At 31.5% G+C, this 15758-nt stretch overlaps 1 pseudogene across 1 annotated transcript; it reads right to left on the bottom strand.

The window, feature by feature from the left end:
• Window positions 1-360: 360 nt before the first annotated feature.
• Window positions 361-13953, bottom strand: LOC145028108 (protein MICRORCHIDIA 6-like; annotated as a pseudogene). Its single transcript, XR_013675865.1, has 23 exons — window positions 13775-13953; window positions 11000-11201; window positions 9822-10183; window positions 9672-9746; window positions 9540-9574; window positions 9172-9250; window positions 8959-9048; window positions 8692-8767; window positions 7989-8067; window positions 7704-7838; window positions 7441-7539; window positions 5254-5355; window positions 5028-5171; window positions 4833-4919; window positions 4651-4702; window positions 4461-4572; window positions 3422-3678; window positions 3037-3186; window positions 2614-2766; window positions 2136-2227; window positions 1963-2027; window positions 831-873; window positions 361-631 (listed from the first exon to the last, which is right to left on the bottom strand). The product of XR_013675865.1 is annotated as a protein MICRORCHIDIA 6-like (transcript).
• Window positions 13954-15758: the final 1805 nt, after the last annotated feature.

The following is a 15758-nucleotide window of genomic DNA, read 5'->3' as shown; positions in this document are numbered from 1 at the left end:
GTGCACTAAAATCTCTAGATATATTAGTAGTATTTGCTATTGATCATGGAGCTTATCTTAATCAATATTTAGGCTTGTTGCTAAGTGGGCATTTGGTTAGCACAATATTTCTAAAAGAAATTATATCTACAAAATAAATTAAAATTTTAAGGAACCATAATTAAATTAATATGTATAATGATGAAATAAAAAAAATAAATGGAATGTTCGTTCAATTGGAATGAAAAATTTATGCTTATTTTATTTGGAGACTGAAATAATAATAATTTTCTCTCTCTCTCTCTCTCTCTATATATATATATATATATATATATATATATATATATATATATATATATATAATATACAATGATGGTTATTTTGGTGTTTTGCAACTGATTTCCAAAAGGAATGGTCAAATAAGGGAATCTTCACCTTCCAACATAATTGATTTTCATGGATTTTGGATTCTGATTCCAATGAATATTCCAAAACAAGTGTTTCCTAAATGAAAATAGATGTGTTACCTTTACAAACTTCATTTACACATTAAATATTTGTTTCCCCTTCACTTACACATACATAACATCTCATCCAATACACGGACGTACTCCTTTTGGGCCTCTTCTAATTCCACTTTAAGCTGTTTCACCTGATGTTAGAACACAAAATCATACAACAAACAATAACACCCTGAAAGGATTTTTGAATGGTGACCGATGTCAATACGATAAAAATTGCAATTTTTTTGTATCACCCAAAAAGACGTGAATAACCCCTCATAATCGAAAATAGCCCTAGAAAGCTTGTCAAGTCCTATAAAGGCATAAATGAAAATGAGCTAAAAATACCTTGAGCTTAAGTTGTTCTTGGGTCTTCTCATATTCTGAGCATCTGAAAGAAAGAATAGATAAACTATTAAAAAAATTATGTGTTAATTCATACCTAAGGATAAAAATTTGCATCAAGGAGTTGTAGCTTATTCATCAATAGGGAGTTAAGACCCTATCAGATGAGTGATTTAGGCAAAGTATAATGTCTAAATGAATAAAGCAACAAGGTATGATATGCATGCAAATGTTCCATGATTATTGCTCCATGAATGTGTTTGAAGTTGATGAACCAATTAGGGTTCTTAAAGTGTGAGGCTTGTTTAATTTATGTTGTGCAAATGATTAATGGATTCTTGAGGTTATCTGCATGTTGCTAGATTGTTGAGAATCGAGTGCTTGACTTTTATGGTATTTAGTCAATTGATGAATGAAGGAGTTTATGGTAAATTTGATATTAATAATGATGGAAATGTGTTCATTTGTACACACGTACGAAAGAAGGGTCAAATAATTATGGATTCATCTTTATTTTTTTAAATAAGTTTCCTAAATAGGAAAAGTGCCAAAGAAAAAAAGTTTTGCATGGAAATGAAGTAAAAAGTAGTAAAAACTTTATATGAGGTCGACTCATCAACAATGTGTAAAATAAAAGATGATGGATCCATGTAAGTTGATATCTAACGTTCAAATGGTTTATATGAGAAATGACAACCAAATACGAGAAAGATGTCAATGCAACATAAACTATGTAATATGTACACATGTTTGTTTTGAAAAGGTCAAGTTGTATGCATTAATGGTTTGATAAGTATGATGGAATATGAATGTGTTATGTATATGTACACATGATATGTTTATGTGTATTGTGTAAGGGTTACATCATATGTGTAATGTTATAAATTGGTACATATGATAAGGTAAGAACAAATAGGATGAAATGTTAAATATGATAGTGTCATTGTAATGACATAAACGTATTAGTATATCCTATTTCGTATATGTATCTACGATGTATGATTAAGCCTAAGATTATGTGTATATATATAGGCTTAAGATGTAAATATAAGTTAGGATGAATATGGATATGGCAATGAACTTTCATTTTTTACAAAAGTGTGTCAAAGAAAAGAAGAAAGTAAAGAATACTGACCGAGCTCGAAGTTTTTTGTTTTGTTCTCTCACATTTATTGCCTCTTGGGGTTTGGCCAAACCAGGCTATAAAAAATTTGCAATATGATAAAGAAATCCTCTACCAAAACATTCAAGCTTGATAGTTCTTATATTACTTCAAACCAATTGTTTAATAGAAAGGTGTATAATTACCATATTAGATCTTTTGTTAGAATCAGTCGCAATTTGAGCCTCTGATTTGAACATTGTAGGTTGATCACATGATTTCCTCTTCAAGTTTGACCCTTTTTAAAAATAGGCACAAGACAATATAAATAAATATAATAAATATAGAAAAGTCATAAACAACTGCGTTTATAATAGCTTCAAAAGTTCACAAAGTTGATCATACTTGATTGGACTAAATGCAAGAAATAGTTACAACATCCTACTTTCATTTCTTTCTATTACAACATTGTACTTTCAATTTTTTTTTTCTTTTTAGGACATTATAGTTTTATAAGTTTAATTATAAAAGAGAGTATTAATTTGTGTTTGGATGATATTCTTATAAAAAAAAAAGGTAGATCTCTCAAAGTTCAATGCTATAATAAACACACAAATGAAAGTACATTAATATCTCTTACATTTAACCTACTCTATTTCATTCATTTTTACATATCATACGTACCTTGTTGGAAACCTCTGGGCAAGCTTGTTTCTATTGGTCTTGGAAATGAATTTGATTCAAGAGCAACCTTGTTATGTACAGTAGTCACCATTGGCCTATTTCTAATCGTACCAACAACTACAAGGGAGCTTTTGCTCATAGGAATAGGTTGTTCTGTATAATGGTAGTAAATAAAATTATTGGTAGACGATGAAGGCCGAAACTTTTTGTATTTAAATGACATTGTACTTTGAAAAATATAAGCAATTATAGCAGTGAAAATTGATTTGTAGTTGGATGACAGTGTTATAATTGGATAGATTTCTTAAAGGACAAGGCTTTAATAGGAATAACAAAAGTAAGATGCTATATGAAAATAATAAATGAAAGTACATTGCAGTTTCTTGTATTTAATGTGGAACCTAACTTTATTTTTTTCATTACCTTGTTGGAAACCTCTAGGGAGGCTTGGTTTTACTGGTTTTGACAAGGAATTTGAGCCAAGAGTAACCTTGCTATATACTGCAGTCATCATTGGCCTATTTATAATCGTGCCAGTAGTAGAAGGGCTTTTCATCACAGGAATATGTTGTTCTGTAATTAAACAAGAGGCAACTAAGGTCGATGATGAAGGCTAGAGACTTTTTTTATTTTGATAACATAGTACTTTGAAACATCTGCCAAATTATAGCAGTGTGCATTTGAATGAAACTATTATAATCAATTAGAATTTTCAAAGTACAATTCTATAATATGAAGAAATGAAAGGAAGATTCTATATTCAACAAATAAATGAAAGCTTGTTTTATTAATTTTTCACATATTGTACCTTGTTGGAAGCCTCTAGGGAAGCTTGGTTCTAATGGTTTTGATAGGGAATTTGAGCCAAGAATGAGCTTGGTATACATGGAAATGGCATTCACCATTGGTCTATTTCTAGGCACACCAACAATAAAGGAACGATTCCTTATAGGAATAGGTTGTTCTGTACCATGGTGATGAACAAAAATAGGGGCAGCTGAGATGGACAATGAAGGTTTGTATTGTTTTTGGATCTGGTACCCAATCAGTCCACAATGGTAATCCCTGCGCCAATGGAGAAGCATAATATGTTTTCACTTCCGATCAAGAAAACTTTTGTAGGAATTATGTTATCTTTGGCATATAAGATGAAAGGATAAATGCGAGATATAGCATTTATTTGTTTATTATATCAATTAATTTCATTCTGTTTTATTATAACATTGTACTTTAAAAAATCTGCTTAAGTATATAATTGTACTTTCAAAAAATTTATAGTAGAACACTGTACTTTGAAACTATACTCGATTATAGTTGTGCGAATTGCTTTGTATTTGGATGACATTGCTATAATTACGTAGACTTTTTAAAGTACAACATTGTAATAGGTAAATGAAAATAAGTTGATATAATAAACAAATAAATATAAGTGTTGGGATATGTTGGTTAATATCAAAGTAAATTTTATGTCCCATATTAGTAGAGTGTAAAAAAGTTGATAGGCTTCATGCCTATAAAAGGAGTTCGGAGCTTTGGTGTCAAAATGCCCCAACCAAATACACTTCAAGTGTTTAATTCTTTTGTTCTTTTAGACTGTAAAGGAAATGTGTGTTAAATCTTTGGTGAGTGTGGTAATAATTGAGGGATTGGCCTGAGAGATTTTTTTGTCTAATTGTTATTGGAGGCCCGTGGTTTATTTTCCGGTTTTGGAGTTTTCCATGTATATTCTTGCGTTTAGTTTTCTCTATTTTTTTCCACCAGAAGGATTGTTGGGAATCTTTGAGACCATTTCCCAACAAAAAATATATTGTTATTTCTTGCATTTAACCTTAAAAGTAGTTGCTTACCAGTACTCCCATGTCATTTCTTTCAAGCGTTGAACAAGTTTTTGGAAAAGAGATGTTTTCTCAAAATCTTGTTTATCGTGAGTGGGCTCTATAAAATTTGCTTCAAGAACACCTACAAAAGGAAACATTAACTTTATTTAACACCTACTAATATTCCTTGGAAACAACCGAAATGCATCTAGATTCTTACCAACTACGCCCCTCCCTCTGTTTGCACCAAAGCTAACAACATGGCAAAATGGCTAAAAAAAGAGCATAGGAAATGTCAATTACATGTCACTAATCATAAAAAGTTAGTAATATAAAAGTTGAATTTATTCCTAAAGTAAACAATAATATTCTATAATCTAATATAAAGGAGGCAATGATCACCAATATCAGACGATTTTTGTGTTACACATTAAATCCATGGATATTAACAAGTGGAGCCTCTTTGATAAACCCTATTGTTGTAATAACCTGCATTGATCAAATTAAAAATATCAGGTCAGCGTGTTTGTTTCAAACCTCAAATTTTGTTTCTCTAAAAAAAGAACAATACAAGAGTATCAATTAACTTAATTCAACCTCAACAGTTGTGCTTTGAGGTTTGTAAATAATAAATTCTTTGTACTTCAAGTCTCTAGAGACATTATGATAAATGATGACTTTCCCACGTAACACTATTGCAAAAGTTTCTGGTAATTTTAAGTACAAGATGGATAAGTATGCCTGAAACCATATAAGTAACATTTAGCCATTTTAGAATGATATTGATATAAAAGAATACATAATATTGCAACATTTAAGTTACCCGGAGAGAATAACGGAGTCGGTTGGAAATATGTTGCTCACTTGCTGCTTGACGAGAACCATCTTTCATTTTCCCATGTGCATCCCGAGTAATACGAATATCCTGAAGGAAATTGTGGCATGAAAAATTGCCACATGGAATACTCACAAATAATACCACCACTACATATACAAGTTTCGTGACATACATGAAAATAATATGAGATTCTAAGTGACAATATCATTTATATTGCTTAATGGCGTAATCAATTCTAACCAATGTGTGTGAGTAAGTGTATCAAAGAGATTGTTTTTCGCACTGTTTTTTTTATTAAAGGGCGATATATATTGAAATTAAATAATAAATGTATGGATGAGCATTGGAATCGGCCCGCTCGGAACCGGTACGAATCGGAACCGGCCCGGGAACTAAACTTGGTGGAAAATAGGAACCGAATCGTACCGTCGGTTATATCGGCTCCCGATTCCTTCCGGTTCTTGTCGTGGTTTCAATGTTGGAACCGGTCCTTGAGAAATAGCAACATACAATTCCGGTTTTTGTCGGTTCTACCGGTTTACGGTTTCAAAAATCCACAAGAATATCGTCCCGGTCCTGACCCGACTAGTTCCATCGGGTTCCAGTTCCTCGGTCCAAATGTTCATCCTTAAATTAATGTGTCATTTATGTTTTACACGTTCATATTGTTGGGTTTGTTTCTTTAAAAAAATCTCAACTTGTTTTGACATGTTGCTTACCAATTTTATTTATACAAAAAACATAATCTATAATTTGATATAAGACAAATACAATAAAAACCACAATATTTTCACACGTAACTGGGAAAAATCCTATTATTTTTTATTGGCCCGGGCCACAAATGAGACTAAAAGTTATCACTCTAGCCAATTTAATAAGTTTCACGGTTAACTCTATTATCTTTATTGTAAAATCAGTTCTAAAATTTAACTTAAAGTTCAAATTTGGTCCCTACAGTTTGCATAAAATAACACCACATGTCCAAAACTCAGGTTTATGTTTTGTAACTTCTTTGTTTTCATTTATTTTTTTATTTTTTAGTCAAAAATAAACTTGGTTTTATATATATTTGTTTTCATTTTTATATTAATATTCGTATTTTTTTTCCTTTTTTTTTTGTTTTTTTACGTTTTCTCATATTTTAATATTTTTATTGTATTTTTCGTAATATATATATATATATATATATATATATATATATATATATATATATATATATATATATACACACACACACACAAATTTTATTTACTTTCATTTTTTGTATACTATTTTATATTATTATTTTTACATTTTTCGTATTTTTTTTAGTTTTTTTCGTATTATTTTTTAATTTTTTTATATTTTAATTTTGTTATTTTTTTGTTTTATTTTTCATGAAGTTGGGCCAACATTACAAATATAAATATAGCTTTTTTATTTACTTGAATAAAAATTAGGAAAAAATTACAAAACCATAAGTTAGTAAAATTAAAAAAAATAGAAAACCAAAAAAAAAACACACGAAACACCAAAATTATAATATACTCTAGTATGTGGATACGTTTTACACTTTTTGAAAAAAGTCAAGAAAAAACTATCAAATTCATGAAAAATAAAATGAAAAAATTAAAAATGCAAAAAATTAAAAAATAATTTGAAATAAATACTAAAAAAATATGAGAAGCATAAAATATATGAATATAAAATTATATATATATATATATATATATATATATATATATATATATATATATATACACACACACACACACACGCACACACACTCACACACACACACGGAAAATATAATAATACGAAAAACATAAAAAAAAATATTAAATAAATGAAAAACATATAAAAATAAGTTTAGTTTTGACTAAAAAATAAAAATAAATGAGAATAACGAAGTTAAAAACATAAAACCAAGTTTTGGACATCTCTAATTTTTTGGAAACTCCAAGAACCAAATTTCAACTTTAAACACAATTTTAGGGCTGGTTTTGCAAAAAAGATAACAGAGTTAACCATGAAACCTGTTAAATGGATTAGAGTGACAACTCTACGTCCCATTCGTGTCCAGAGCCACCTAAAAAATAATAGGAATTTTCCCAATTACACATGAAAATGTTGTGGCTTTTTTTGGTATTTGCTCTTTTATATATACAGTAAAAAGGAGGAAGCAATCAAAACCTCAGGATCTGACTCAAAGTCAAGCTCTAAATTCTTGTCTTCATCGAGCCATAGATTGTATACGATGACCTTGGTGCCATGAGAACCAACATTTTCAAACTACACATCATAGAAACTGTTTTATATATATATATATATATATATATATATATATATATATATATATATATATATATATATATATATATATATATATATATACTAAACCTGTGTTTGTTACACAAGACACAATAGGATTCAATAATGGGTAGGACCCGACTCACTTGTTGTAGTAGTTTCTCTTCTGTTGAATATGGAGACCATTGCAACAACATTGAGAGATTAAGATTAGATTTCTCATTGATTTTTGATTGCAGGGAATTAAAAGAGCCTGTAATGAAGTTGAAGTCATAGTGGACCTGTAGATTCCAAAAGAGCTTAAACTTAATCATAGGCTTTGTAATTATAAAATTGAATACAATCTAGTCTAAGTAGATGCATTTTTGAATTTATAATGAAATAACTCTTAACAAGAGATCAAACATAAGAAAATGTGAATAATTGCTTACCATTGGAACTACTATTTTGTCATAGCCCTCCCGAGTCAAAGATGTGTATGATAAAAGGCCAATGCTCTGGGTTATTTTACTGCTTGTAAGAATAATGAGATGATTATGTGAAAAAATGAGGCAATCTAAGTAATTGAGAAATCAAGACTACTTCCAATCACAACAAGTGCCATATTTAGATGCCAAAGGAATATTCAAGTATCTTAAAAGTACTTAGGGAGAATAAAAAACAATAAAGATAAGAATGTCGAGAAGAAAAGAGCAAAATAGTTTTGTTATTGAGAGCATGCAAGAAGTCATTGACCACAAACTTGCATGAAATCTTTTGAAATTTACCGATGAAGATGAAGTAAAACACACTAAAACCTTATACAAATATGAGTTTCACAACCCGCAAACTACTTAAAATGCACCCATTAAACTTTATTGTAACGCTTGTAGTTTTTGTGCAAATTAGGTGTAATGGTTTGTGGCAAGAACTTTATTTAACTTGAGTGTATCACGAATGAGTTAGACTATGGAAAGCTTGTTGCTATTGTGAGCATGGACTTAAATTATGAGAGAAATGGTGGCTTGGGTTGAGAATGCAAGTAGCCAATTAGTTCAGGGGGATCTATAGAAATTTGCTTGTGTTGTGCAATTAATAAAATATTTAAATACTCGTTGATGTTGATGAAATGAAATAGTAAGAGCAGATTATCACCTGTTAGTCTTGTTTCGGCTGAAAACTATTACATCAGCTCCAAGCCTCATAGAGCTGGTCTTGAATCCATTTCCATCTGAACATTTATAAATCAATCAATTAAAATGACAAAAGCAAGCAAACAAAACCATAAAAACGTGATTCATATGCACTAAGGCCACTTGGTTCCACAAGTTGGGAGGTAAACCTTTGTAGCCTTATCAACTACTCAAATAAACTTGGCCAAATAAGAAAAAATGGTATATGTCTAGAAGTCCATGAACATACACTTTCCAATCGATGATGTTGACTTCTTATCTGAAAATCCAAAACTTAGACAACGACACATTGCTTCTGGATCCATCCCATTTCCATCATCTAGTTTGAATAAACAAGCCCATGTCACAACATTCTATGATATTCATAAATAAAAAGGAATGTTCCAAACAATAAGATCTACAACACAATTGATAATTGTCCATGGAGTAGGAGATATGCTACCTTGAATTAATAGTGCTGAACTTCCATTTATTGGATTTAAGGTTTTATCTACAAGTACATAGGTGGCTCCATTTTGTATCTGCACATTAATACATAGTGATATGAAGAAGAATAGAGTAATAGCCACAACATAAGTCCCAAAAGGAATCATTGGAATACATATGGCTAGTTAATGCAAGACATACGCAAACAAAAATAATAGGTGAAGATTATGGAACATATGATTCAGCTGATCTAGATATAAGATTTTCAAGGTACTCCATATGACACTTAAAGAAGTAGCAAACATAATAGTAGCCACAAAAAAGGAAATACATAGTAATATATTCTCAAATACAAAAGCATGAAATCAGTAATAGTCACATTACCTCATCAACAACATTGTCAATTAGCTCTGCAACAGCTGCATAAGCAATTTCCATTAAACATGTCTTGAAGTTGTGACTACATATGACACTACAATTTACATAGATGGGTTAAAGGCTTGAAGCTAAACTTACCACCAAAAACCCATTTATGAGAAGTAGCATTTGAGTGAAGAAATCTTGGGTGTATATGTAGATAACTTGAACCAGCTGTGAACCACATAAACATGTCATTAGAATGTAAATAAAGAAAAACATATATTACAATATAAGGCTGTAGTATACATTGAGTTGCAAACTTAGGAGTAATATGATCATTGTAGACTCCAACTTTCCAAAATTGGCGACATATAGGTGTTGCACAAATTGATGATGTGGAACAAAGGTTTGCATCATCAATTACCAGTTGTTCTTGATCCAAGACACTTGTCCCACTAGAGCTCCAATTCTCTTCTGACCCTTGTCTTAGACAATGACTATTGGACCTTCTATCCTGTCCCACACCAATATTGGGCTGGGCATGGGGCTGTTTTACTTGACTTGATGCCCCATGAAAACTTGGCTCAAGTTTTAAAGCAATAGTATCCACTTCCAAAGGAACGTTGCCACGAGGTAACTTATGAATGTTCATTCACACTATTTGATTACTGCAAAAGGCATTCATTTAGGTATTAGGAAGAGTATTAGCGCCTTCAAAAATTACAAAAAATGTATCATTTTATCATAAACATAATGAATTAGAAAACCTCCCAAGAACACCAAAATCTCCCACAAAAATAAAAATAAGAACCCAACCAAACAAAATAAACCATCCGTGACATCCACATGCAAGTTAAAGTTAGTTAGTCAAGTTGTTAAGAGATCTTTATAGCATCATAGATACTTAAAGAATGAGTTTTTTTTGTCTACCTTACTTTCTTCATTTTTCCTTATATAAATAACTCAATCAAAATGAGTAGTTGGTGTATTTTTTACTCCAAAAACCATAAACAAATATTTCTCTCTATTTCAGTTCTATTAGCTTCTCATTCTTTCAATTTTGGTTCGCTTTCATGATATCAGAGCTTTAGAGTTCCTGGATTGCCTATTCCATACATATCAAATTTTTAATATTGAAGGGATCGATTAATACTTGTGATTCCATAATCAACAAATCGATTTCCAGAATCAGGTCAAGATCTAGTTCTAGTTTGGAGATAGTATTGGTTTGCATCAGCAAACCTCTGTTCCAGTATAGCAACAACATTTTACTCAAGTTTATTCAATTTATACAGAATATCCAGATGAAAGAATCAGACTGTTGATTCAATACAAGGTATAAATCAAATTTTAAATGTCAAACATCACAACCTTTGTATCCATTAGACAGAATGGAGAACAATATTTGTGTTGGAACTTGGAAGCATCAAATGATCATTGTTGTGAAAACTAAGGAATACTGAAACAAATAAACCGAAGCATACCTGTTCCTTCAAAATTTTCAACAAAAATTGACATTTGGTTGAAAACAGATGGCTATGTGATGCTTGTATAAATTCCACTTGATTCATTCATTGCTCATCTCATATTGAAACTCATAGAAGATTCATATTTCCAGCAAGCTTTTGCCAAGAAATCTCTATTAAGAGCAAAGTTCCAAGATCAACCAGTCTTCATCTTCAATCTCTGTTTGTTGTGATGCAATCAACAAACTAGAAGGTCAGTTCCTGATACAATGTAGGCTGACTTTCTGATCCTCAATGTTTAACACAAACATGTTATAACTAGGATTTAATTAAGATTGTTGGTCTATGAAGAAAGATTAGCACAACATAGTAAGTATAGAGTACAATCACCAAACAAATTTAAACAGAAAGAATCCTAAACGACTCCAATAGCATATAAGCAAACATTATTTAAAAAAAATAAAAATAAAAAATAAAATAAAAAATAGACACGATCACATAAAGGTTAAGAAGCAAATTCACAAAGGAGGTGTAATGCCTCGATTCTCAGGTATTGATGTATGTATGAATCTTTTTGGGTTTTTGGATCTACTCGACGAGTTGGTTGCAATACTCGTCGAGTAGTAGCGGGTTGGTCCGTGTGTGTTAGTGATCTACTCACCGAGTCCAAGAGCGGACTCGACGAGTAGGAGCTGGCAGATGAAACCCTAGATTTCGGGGCATTTCAACATATTTAAAGGATCATTGGCCTCCCCCAGCCTCCCCTTTACTGCTTCCTGTCCTTCTCAAACCCTAAATCGAGTGGTATGTTCCTTTGGTGTGTTAAAGCTTGGAGGGGAGTTTTGGATGAGGAAACACTTGGGGAAATCAAGCAAGTAGAAGCAAGAACTCGTGGGATTCAAGATCTACATCAGAGGACATTCTCTTGAAGGTATTAGATTGTTTTAATTGGCTCATGTTCATCAAAAATCTCTTTTGGATGGGTTTTATGAAAGGGTTTTTATGTTTGAGCTAAGATCTGAAGTTGTAACTTCAGATCTGGACTCCCTTTGACCTCTAAATCGATAAAGTTATCAACCTTGCCTAGTATGAGCCTTCCTTCAAGTGTGAGACTTCATTACAAGATTAGTTTTGTCATTTAAGGGCCTTAAAGCCTTGCGTACACATAATGTTTGCAACTTTACATGATCAGCAGGCCTAAGGAGGTTGGATCCGCAATCTGGAACCTTTGCATGGCTTAAAATGCATCTGTATGGATGAAGAATTGAAGGGACTCGGCGAGTCGCATAGTCGACTTGGCGTGTCATATGAAGATGGTCCTGAACTCGACGAGTTTGATGAACAACTCGGTGAGTCCGATGAAGATTGTCGAAAACTCGGCGAGTCAGTATAGTGACTCGGTGAGTTGGTTAGGGTTTTTCTCATCCATTGGATACGTATGAACTTGTTGAGTCGCAAGGGGGAAAACTCGATGAGTGGCCATAGAGCTTCGACCACGAACCTTAGGAACTCGATGAGTCACTCTGGTGACTCGGCGAGCAGACGAGTATTCAAGGAACTCGGGGAGTAGATGAGGGTACTCGAGGAGTTGAGGTCAACATGGACTGTTGACCTTGACTGTTGATTTTGAATTTGACCATGGGTTGACCAGTTGACTTCTAAAGGACATTTGGGAAAGGCTGGAAAGTTACAAGTATGGTTTACAATGAATATAGGTGGTGGAGTTCGTAGCAGTGATCCGAGAATTTGAGCTTATTACGAGTCGACAATTGCAAGGTGAGTTACCTCACTATAATAAGGGGTCTAAGGCACCAAGGCCGACCCATTAGATATGTTATTCTAGCAGTGTTAGTATGTTGATTATGAAGTTAGTTTTGCATGCTAGTGGTTATGCCAGTTAGGTAGATCTGTAGGACTACTTGTGTTGTTATATGATTATTTGCATGCTCAGTGATTATGTTATATGTTGATATGTTATGTGGGATGGGTTGAGGTGGGACTGCTTCGTGCGGTAACCAACAAACCCGGGAGCATTCCAGTTACGGGATAAGGGAGTCTCGTATTGTGGGATCGATGGCAAGCCAAATGTGAGTTGTGGGCCCGCAAGGCAATCCAGACTCACACTGTGGGCCTAAGGGTAATCCACTCTGTAAAGTTGTGGACCCGTTGCTTGCTGTTTAGTTTGTTATGTTATGATATTGCTGATAGGGTTATGTGGATTGTATGTGTATCGGTATTTTGGGGGAACTTAGTAAGCTTTCGGGCTTACAGTTTCAGTTTATTGTTTCAGGTACATCTGGGGATCGCGGCAAGGCGAAAACATGATCGTACAACTCCTACTGTTTTGTTTATGGTTCTGGGAAAACTCTGATATTGAACTATTTTGAAAACAAGAATGTAATAACTGTTGCTTTTGAACGTTTGAAAAGTTTTTAATTGGCTTGAATTTTTCGAATGTTATAAGAGGGAAATAAAAGAGAAATAAAAAAATATGATAACACGAAAAAAAATGAAGAAGAGTTGCACTTTAACGATACGCATCGATCTTAGTGTTTAAAATTTAACCACCGAAATTATTCTACTCGTAAAACAGTGTTGCAATTACTCTAAATTTCCAAAATACAGATCAATTCTAACTTTAGAAGAGTAACTTTTTTATTCTTAATCGGGTTTGTAGCTTTCCATGAAACTAAGCTCATAGTCACTGACCCAATTAGTATAAATAAAAACCCTTATGTAACAACAAAAATGAAAAATTAGCAATGTAAGTCATAATATCAAGAGCTAACATACCAGTAGAATTTTTGTGTTTATGAATAGAATCCCAATCAAGTAACTTTTGGGATAAAACGAAACGGATGCGAAGCAGAAAAAGTAGGGTTTTCGAGTAGACTGAGAGTTCGTAATTCACTTATCTGAATAAATGAAATGGATAAAGAGAATGTGATAGAGAAAATAGAGGCGGTGAGGAATCGGCCTGGCCTGCAAATGACGGCGAAAAATATATAATAATATATATAGAAGAGGTGGTCGGAAGTAGGTGAAATTATGGTGTCTGAAAGTTGTTTGAAACGCTTATCATCAAGTCCACAAATGAATCTTTTTTAAAAGAAATGGTAAGATTTTCTCCAAAACTTTGGTACATGTTTCTTCTAACGTTGTAAAAGGAAAGAAAATGCAATGAAAAGATATAATATAAAGAAAAGAAGAGAAAAAAAAATATGTAAATTAAAAAAAAAAATAAATGAAAAAAGACAGGCCATATTTTTATTTATGTTTTTGATTGATCCATTTAGAAAAAATAAATGTAATTTTTATTTTTATTTTAGTTGAATAGGAAGAATCATATATATATATATATATATATATATATATATATATATATATATATATATATATATATATATATATATATAATAAAAATAAAAAATATAAATATTTCTCCCGAAAAGATATAATGTAATTTTTTCTAGTTTAATATAAATAAAAAAAAATATTTTATGTGTTCTCGAGTTGGAAAAACTAGAAAAAGAAAGTTACAAATATATAATTATACCCTTAAAACAATTATGTTTTATCAGTTTGCCACTAATAATGATTTATTCTTAAAAGTGTAAAAAATCATCATTGCAATCATAATATGTTCTTAAACAGACTAAAAATCAGCAGAAATTTGATGAAAAAAATAAAAATGGCAATTTAAACGTGTTCAATAATAAAAATCTAGTAATGTCAATTATCAAACATCATCTCTATTGGCTTCTGGTATAGATTTTTTTTTATTAAAAAAATAAATTTATACTTATCATGTTTTAAGTTGCAAAATGGTCCATTTTAGTCAAAGTGCGGACGCCGACTAACGAGGAAAGAGAGTAAGATTAATCCATTATTCATATCATACATGGTATACAGGTTAATAGTAAGATTATTATATCTAAATTAGTATAACGGAAAGTGTGACCAAATGGAAAACAAGTCACAGTTACATACTTAATTTTAGTTAAATATTGTGACTTGTTTGGATCTTTGGGACGTCGAGTCTAAAAAGAAAAAAGGTTTTACATGGGTGCTCAACAGTAGCATTGTCTCATGTAGTTTTGAAGCACCAAGGGGCTTTTCCGGCCTTCATGTTTACTGTTGCATCAACTATGTCATCGTCTCATACATATCATAAATAAAAAGTCGTAGGCCTTTATAGTTTACCGGAATTGAAGTTTCAAATTTTATTACCTTAATTGTTACACACAAGCAATTCTCGGGTTAGAAAGCTTATTCCTAGTTATATGACGAAAAAAAAAAGATAAAGGCGAATTCTTTGTAACATACACGTTCAATTATCGTGTATTGTAATTATAAAAGTGAATAATATTACGAAATTTTATATGAATTTGAATTTTGAGTTCTAACAGATGATTTTTACTAGAAATAAAGTAAAACTATTCATAAAATCATTTAGAAAGTATTTGAACTTTTAGGAGATTCCAATCAAATGTCAAATAGTGAAATTTAACGAAAATATAAAATTTGAAATAAGTAAAATTTTATTATTGAAAGTTGTAGATAATCTCGTTAGAAACATTTAAGTGAAAACCTCATCGAAATCCGAGTTATAACAAAAAATTATAACTAATCGAAGATCCGCAACAAAACCGGCAAACACTATTCAACGTAAAAAGTGAGTTTTTGAAAAATTACTTTTTAGCTTTAGTGATCTAAATGAAAATCGGAGTAGTTGTTAAACCGATAATTTTGATAAAAAGAACGCCAAAATCTGATT

The sequence above is a fragment of the Lactuca saligna genome, chromosome 1, assembly GCF_052625555.1.
Source record: "Lactuca saligna cultivar CGN05327 chromosome 1, ASM5262555v1, whole genome shotgun sequence".
Classification (NCBI taxonomy): Eukaryota; Viridiplantae; Streptophyta; class Magnoliopsida; order Asterales; family Asteraceae; genus Lactuca; species Lactuca saligna.
Note: the sequence above shows the minus strand (reverse complement) of the source record. Positions and strands in the feature narration are given on the sequence as shown.